The sequence below is a fragment of the Dioscorea cayenensis genome, chromosome 13, assembly GCF_009730915.1.
Source record: "Dioscorea cayenensis subsp. rotundata cultivar TDr96_F1 chromosome 13, TDr96_F1_v2_PseudoChromosome.rev07_lg8_w22 25.fasta, whole genome shotgun sequence".
NCBI lineage: Eukaryota > Viridiplantae > Streptophyta > Magnoliopsida > Dioscoreales > Dioscoreaceae > Dioscorea > Dioscorea cayenensis.
This window is the reverse complement of record NC_052483.1, coordinates 25332-33764: the sequence shown is the minus strand read 5'-3', so window position 1 is coordinate 33764 and position 8433 is coordinate 25332.

The following is an 8433-nucleotide window of genomic DNA, read 5'->3' as shown; positions in this document are numbered from 1 at the left end:
CATGAATTCCATTATATATGGTGCCTGTATATATATATATATATATATATATATATTGGATGTGGGTCCCACTTGGTCCCACATGTTTTACACTCAAATCAAATCCCTCTCATTCTTTTAGTCCCACATTGCCTATTTTGAAAAGTTGCTAATGAACTCTCTCCTATAAATGCATGTCCAAAACCACGAACCCAAAACACATTCACTTTACTTACTTCTCTCATATTCTCCTTCTCTAAGTGTGTTTTTCATGCACTGAACCCAGGGTGTGCTTTTGCGTGCTTGGAAAATCTAAACATTTTGTTCTGTGGTTCTCTGCCTGAACCTTGCGGGTGCTCTTGGGATATCTCAACGCCGAACGTGTTAGGCTACGAGAGTTCTTCCTTCCAGGGTTAGTGTATCCTGCGCTTGGAGTGAGGCCGGAAAATCCTGCACGAGGGAGGCCAATTCAGCGTTAGGGCAGTGCTTACGCACGCCTACCCCAGGCTAGAAATTTCTAACTGTTATTTTTGAATTATTATTGTAGTTTGTGTTTTGCATATTATAGTTTGTAGTATTTGCATGCTATTCAGTAGTATATTTCCTACATTCTAACGCTGAATTGTTGTCTTATACATAAACTGTTTAGCCGCAAATATATTTCTGTATTTTGTAAGCATATTCTGCAATATTATATTTTGTACGCATAATACTATAGACTGTATTTTATACATAGATATCTTGTATACTATATTCATACATATAATACTGTATCTCGTATTCTTGTATATATAGTTCTATAGTATTATATTTCTGCAAATCAATTTCTGCACATTAAAACTTGCTTGTGTCACATTAGTAGACCTTGAACCTGATTAACGTACATTACACACACATGGACGCTATCGATACTGACATTGTAAAACCTCGTCAAGTTTGACGGTAAGGTGAACTTTAGGAGGTGGAAACATCAGGCTGAATTTTGGTTGTACACCTTAGGAGTATCCATGACTCTTACTCTATCCTCCGATTCGATTCCTCCGATCTTGATCCTAGTGGACTTCGCCGATTATCCATCTCGACTGTAGACCAAACATCTAGCTCCTTAGCTCCTAGTAAAACTCCTGAAGAGATTGATTTCCACTGCTGCCATAGAATTCTTAGCATTCTTTCTGATCGTTTTTATGACAAATACTTTGATTATAAGACTGCTAAGGATATATGGAGTGCCCTAGAAAAGGAGTATGGCCCTGGTAATGCTACTAGGATTAGCCACCTGAGCATAGAATTTGAAAACTACAAGACTGCTAAGGACAAACCATGTTGCTCGAGATTGCTTCTTTTGCAAGACTGAACTTGTCAGCAAAAATTTTGGTCCATCCAAACAGCAAGTAAATGTACTTGAGATGGGTGAACCTTCCTCTGGGACTTTCCTTAGGTCAGTATCGTTCATTCCTTCTGTCAATTTGACTTGTCAAAACCTAGAGTGGTTCCTTGATTCTGGTGCTAACGTCCATGTTTGCGCTGATCGTTTCTGGTTCTCCACTTATCAGGTCTCAAGTGGAGGATGTGTGACTCTCGGAAACGGCTCAGTAGCACATGTGTTAGGAGAGGACTGATTGATTTGAAGATGACATCTGGGAAAGTTCTCACTCTATTAGACGTTCAGCATGTACCTGACATTAGAAAAAATCTGATCATTAGTTCCCTTTTGATTCAGTCTGGTTATAAGATTGTACTTGAGTCAAACCGTCTTGTAATCTCCAGAAGTAATCTTTTTTTTGGTAAAGGTTTTGTATCTGGTGGTCTGTTCAAGCTCAATGTTTGTGAACCTTCTGATTTATCTATCAATGAAAGTTCTGATTATCTTGTTTCTTCCTCTTCTTCTTCTGTTATCTTAAATATTGAATCTTCTGATCTTTGGCATGGAAGATTGGGTCATGTGAACTTTGGATCCATTAGAAGGTTGATGAACCTTGAACCCGATTCCCTAAATCCAAGATTGATCAAGTTTCTAAATGTCAAATCGTGTTCAAGCCAAATTACCCAAGAAACCTTTTTCCTCGCATTCACTCGTAATTCGAAGTTCTTGATATGATCCACGGTGATATTTGTGATTCTTGTAGACCTCCTACCGGAGCGGGGAAACCGTTATTTCATTACCTTTATCGATGATCATTCTCGATTCTGCTATACCCACCGATCAAATCCAAAGATGAAACCCTTAGCAAGTTCATGATTTTTCAAAGCCAAGCTCGAACCGACTAGGCAAGACCATTAAGGTCCTTAGATCCGATAGAGGTGGAGAGTATACTTCTAATGTTATGTCTTCATTCCGTGAATGTAATGGGATTGTGCATGAGTTTATCGCTCCTTACACTCCCCGAGTCCAATGGGGTTGCTGAAAGGAAAAACAGGACATTGATGGACATGGTAAATGCCATGTTATTAAGTTCTGGTGTACCCGAGAACTTGTGGGGGGAGACTTTGCTCTCAGCTTATTTTATCCTGAGTAGGATTCCTTTTGAGGGTCGTAGCACAACACCCTATGAACTTTGAAAAGGAAGAGCCCCACAGCTCAACTACTTCAAAGTGTGGGGGTGTCTAGCTAAGGTTAAGATCCCTGATCTTAGAACCAGGAAGATAGGCCCTAAAACCTTAGATGTAGTATTTGTAGGGTATGCTCTAGATAGCAATGTTGGAAGATTCCTAGTTATTAACTCAGAGGTTAGTGAAATAGCTAGAAACACCATCATTGAAGCTAGAGATGCTGTCTACTTTGAGAACAAAGGTGAACCTGTGAATCAGGATCTCTATGCTCAGATCATAGGATCTCTGATGTATCTATCGAACATAACTAGACCTGACATCGCGTATTCCGTATCTAGACTGAGTAGATATACTAGTAACGCAAATCAAGAACACTGGTTTGCTCTTGAGAGGATTCTCAGATTCCTAAAAGGCTCTATGTCTTTTGGACTGAGGTATTCTGGATTCCCTAGTGTGGTAGAGGAATACACAAATGGCAACTGGATTCCCTAGTGTGGTATTCTGAATTCCCTAGTGTGGTAGAGGTATTCTGTTTTGCATATTATAGTTTGTAGTATTTGCATTCTATTCAGTAGTATATTTCCTAGTACTACAAACTATAATGTGCAGAAACACAAACTACAATAATAATTCAAAAATAACAGTTAGAAATTTCCAGCCTGGGGTTGGTGTGCGTAAGCACTGCCCTAACGCTGAATTGGCCTCCCTCGTGCAGGATTTTCCGGCCTCACTCCAAGCGCAGGATACACTAACCCTGGAAGGAAGAACTCTCGTAGCCTAGCACGTTCGGCGTCGAGATATCCCAAGAGCACCCGCAAGGTTCAGGCAGAGAAACACAGAACAAAATGTTTAGGTTTTCCAGGCACGCAAAAGCACACCCAGTTCCAGGTACGCAAAAGCACACCCGGGAGAAGGAGAATATGAGAGAAGAAGTAAGTAAGCAAGTGTGTTTTGGGTTCATGGTTTGGACATGCATTTATAGGAGAGAGTTCATTAGCAACTCTTCAAAATAGGCAATGTGGGACTAAAAGAATGAGAGGGATTTGGTTTGAGTGTAAAACATGTGGGACCCACAGGACCCACATCCAACAATCCCCCATTACACTCATAACCTAAGTACGACCAACAATGATAACAGATGTAACAAAGATTTTCAGAAGATAATCAATTAAAAGTAAATGATCAAAAGAATAATGAAGGGATGAACAACCTGAACCTTAGGTTTTCACTCGATCAAGCTAAGGTGTCTTTGAAGACTTGAACCTTAACCTTTCATTAGAGTTTCCAACTGATAGAGATAGTAGTGAACTGAGTTCTTGAACAACAACTCCTTGAATCAGAATTCAACTTTAATGATAATCTTGTGATTGCACTTGGATAAACGGGGTTGGCGCGTTATTGGCCATGCGCTCGATATCATTTCATGGAGATTATTAGAGAGTTAGCCCGATGACTCTCATAGCTGCGGCCTGACAACTATCTCCATATAGGTGAGATCCCCAAAGATATTTGTAGTGTAATATCTCACTTAACAAGCCTTTGATCTCATTAAGATCTATGCTCAGCTTTTATACCACTACATGAGAGCACACGTCATAGGAATGGGTTTATAATATACATATCTCAAATATGTATAGGAAGCTCTCCCAGTCAACCAATCAATAGCTTCCCTTTGAACTTCTATCCTGGGATCTCCATTCAAAGAAGTAGGGTCACTATTGTTATTGACCTTTATGGGCTTAGCCCCATCCCCCTTGACACCTTGGCTATCATTTGTCTCGTTAAGCCTTTAGTCAAGCAATCTGCTAGATTTAGCTCTGACTTTATGTAATCAATGCTCACAACGTTGTGCTTCAGATGTCTCCATACTGACTTTTGGCGGATCCACATATGCATGTTCATTTTATCGTTAGTACTTTAATGTTTGCACAGTTCAATAGAAGATTTAGAATCACAATGTATAGCAATAGGAGGCATAGGAGAACACATAACATGAATCTCAGAAAGTAAATTTCTAATCCACTCAACTTCTGTACATGTAGAATCAATCGCAATCAATTCAGCTTCCATGGTGCTCCTAGCATTGAGCTTCTGCTTAGCAGATTTCCGTTGGACAGCTCCTCCACCAAATAATAATACTTGGCCTGAGGTTGATTTAAGATCCACTGAGTCAGATATCCAGTTGGCATCTGTGTATCCCTCTACCACACTAGGGAATCCAGAATACCTCAGTCCAAAAGACATAGAGCCTTTTAGGAATATGAGAATCCTCTCAAGAGCAAACCAGTGTTCTTGATTTGGGTTACTAGTATATCTACTCAGTCTAGATACGGAATACGCGATGTCAGGTCTAGTTATGCTCGATAGATACATCAGAGATCCTATAATCTGAGCATAGAGATCATGATTCACAGGTTCACCTTTGTTCTTCTTAAGGTGTACACAGGGATCAAAAGGTGTAGCAACAGATTTGCAATCCAGATATCTGCATTTCTCCAACACTTTCTCAGTGTAATGAGATTGGGATAAAGTGATGCCATATACTGATCTCGTAAGCTTGATTCCTAGGATAACATCAGCTTCTTCTAGATCTTTCATATCAAACTTACTGCTCAGAAAGTTTTGACATCACAGACAAGATTAAGATCAGAAGCAAAGATAAGAAAATCATCAACATACAAGCACATAATAACACATTTGCCATCTACTAATTTACTGTAAACACAACTGTCATAGTTGTTTACAACAAATCCATAAGAGATGATTGTAGAGTCAAACTTGGCATGCCACTGCCTCGGGGCTTGCTTCAGTCCATAAAGAGATTTTACAAGTTTGCAGACCTTATGCTCTTGTCTAGGGACAACAAAGCCTTCAGGTTGCTCCATGTAAATTTCTTCCTCTAAATCACCATTTAAGAAAGCAGTCTTTACATCCATTTGATGGATTTCAAGACTGAAAGCAGAGACAAGTGTTATAAGAATCCTAATGGTGGTGGTGCGAGCAACTGGTGAGTAGGTGTCAAAGTAATCAAGTCCCTCTTTCTGTTTGAACCCTTTTGCAAGTAACCTGGCCTTGAACTTTTCAATGGATCCATCAGGTCTCAACTTCTTTCTGAAGACCCATTTACAGCCCAAATGTTTACTCCCAAGAGGCAGGGAAGTAAGTATCCAGGTGTGGTTACTCATGATTGAGTGGTACTCATCATCTCATGACTTCTTTCGAAAACTCGAATCGCGAGGCCAAAAGCCTCTTGATATGTGGTAGGAGTATCGTCAATCATGAAGGTGACAAAATCATCACCTAGGTTCCTTTCTACTTTACCTCTCTTGCTTCTTTTAGGTTGCTATACAGGAATAGGAACCCGATCCGTAGCGAGCTAGAGGTAAAAAGTGCATGTAAGGACCCTGGGATTGGAGGTCGATCTCGTGAGGGAAGTTGTTCTCAAAGTAGACAGCATCTCTAGCTTCAATGATGGTGTTTCTAGCTATTTCACTAACCTCTGAGTTAATAACTAGGAATCTTCCAACATTGCTATCTAGAGCATACCCTACAAATACTACATCTAAGGTTTTAGGGCCTATCTTCCTGGTTCTAAGATCAGGGATCTTAACCTTAGCTAGACACCCCCACACTTTGAAGTAGTTGAGCTGTGGGGCTCTTCCTTTTCAAAGTTCATAGGGTGTTGTGCTACAACCCTCAAAACGAATCCTATTCAGGATAAAACAAGCTGAGAGCAAAGTCTCCCCCCACAAGTTCTCGGGTACACCAGAACTTAATAACATGGCATTTACCATGTCCATCAATGTCCTGTTTTTCCTTTCAGCAACCCCATTGGACTCAGGAGTGTAAGGAGCAGTAAACTCATGCACAATCCCATTCTGTTCACAGAATGAAGACATAGCATTAGAAGTATACTCTCCACCTCTATCAGATCTAAGGACCTTAATGGTCTTGCCTAGCTGGTTCTGAGTTTCGGCTTTGAAAATCATGAACTTGCTAAGGGCTTCATCTTTGGATTTGATCAGGTAGGTATAACAGAATCGAGAATGATCATCGATAAAGGTAATGAAATAACGGTTTCCCGCTCTGGTAGGAGGTCTACAAGAATCACAAATATCACTGTGGATCATATCAAGAACTTCAGAATTACGGTGAATGCGAGGAAAAGGTTTCTTGGGTAATTTGGCTTGAACACAGATTTGACATTTAGAAACTTGATCAATCTTGGATTTAGGAATCAGTTCAAGGTTCATCAACCTTCTAATGGATCCAAAGTTCACATGACCCAATCTTCCATGCCAAAGATCAGAAGATTCAATATTTAAGACAACAAAAGAAGAAGAGGAAGAAACAAGATAATCAGAACTTTCATTGATAGATAAATCAGAAGGTTCACAAACATTGAGCTTGAACAGACCACCAGATACAAAACCTTTACCAAAAAAAAGATTACTTCTGGAGATTACAAGACGGTTTGACTCAAGTACAATCTTATAACCAGACTGAATCAAAAGGGAACTAATGATCAGATTTTTTCTAATGTCAGGTACATGCTGAACGTCTAATAGAGTGAGAACTTTCCCAGATGTCATCTTCAAATCAATCCGTCCTCTCCCTAACACATGTGCTACTGAGCCGTTTCCGAGAGTCACACATCCTCCACTTGAGACCTGATAAGTGGAGAACCAGAAACGATCAGCGTAAACATGGACGTTAGCACCAGAATCAAGGAACCACTCTAGGTTTTGACAAGTCAAATTGACAGAAGGAATGAACGATACTGACCTAAGGAAAGTCCCAGAGGAAGGTTCACCCATCTCAAGTACATCTACTTGCTGTTTGGATGGACCAAAATTTTTGCTGACAAGTTCAGTCTTGCAAAAGAAGCAATCTCGAGCAACATGGTTTGTCCTACCACAAACAAAACAGTGTTTAGGACTTTTCTCATAAGGTTTAGAAGCAGAAGATTTGGGTTGCTGAGAGGTTTGAGAACGAGAATGGGTTGGCTTGCCCTTGGCCTTAAAGGATTTCCCTTTAGGGAAAAATTGGCGATCTCAATTAGAAGAGTGAGAATTCCTAGAGCTTTTAGAGCTATTAGGGCTATCACTATATTCAGCTAGATAAACCCGGCCTTTAGGAGGATCTACACCCTTAGAGAAGATTCGGTTGGCTTCCTCAATTCTAATGGTGTTGTAAACTCCTACAAGGTCCAAGAAATCGATCTTGTGTCTAAGTCTATTTGCAAAACCTGACCAAGAAAGTGGTATCTTGTTCAGGAGAATGGACACAATGTGGCTTTCATTGTATACAATACCGCACTTCTCTATGGCACTAAGGTAGTCCTGAAAGGTGTGAATCTGTTCTCCCATCTCTACTCCATCTACCATCTTGTAGTTTTCAAACTCTATGCTCAGGTGGCTAATCCTAGTAGCATTATCAGGGCCATACTCTTTTTCTAGGGTACTCCATATATCCTTAGCAGTCTTATAATCAAAGTATTTGTCATAAAGACGATCAGAAAGAATGCTAAGAATTCTATGGCAGCAATGGAAATCGATCTCTTCAGGAGTTTTACTAGGAGCTAAGGAGCTAGATGTTTGGTCTACAGTCGAGATGGATAATCGGCGAAGTCCACTAGGATCAAGATCAGAGGAATCATAATCAGAGGATAGAGTAAGAGCTGTGGATACTCCTAAGGTGTACAACCAAAATTCAGCCTGATGTTTCCACCTCCTAAAGTTCACCTCTACCGTCAAACTTGAGCGGGTTTACACGAAAGTATCGATTGTGCATCCATGTGTGTGTGTAATGTACGTTAATCGAGTTCAAGGTCTACTAATGTGACACAAGCAAGTTTTAATGTCGCGAAATTGTTTTTGCGTAAATATAATATTGTAGAACTAT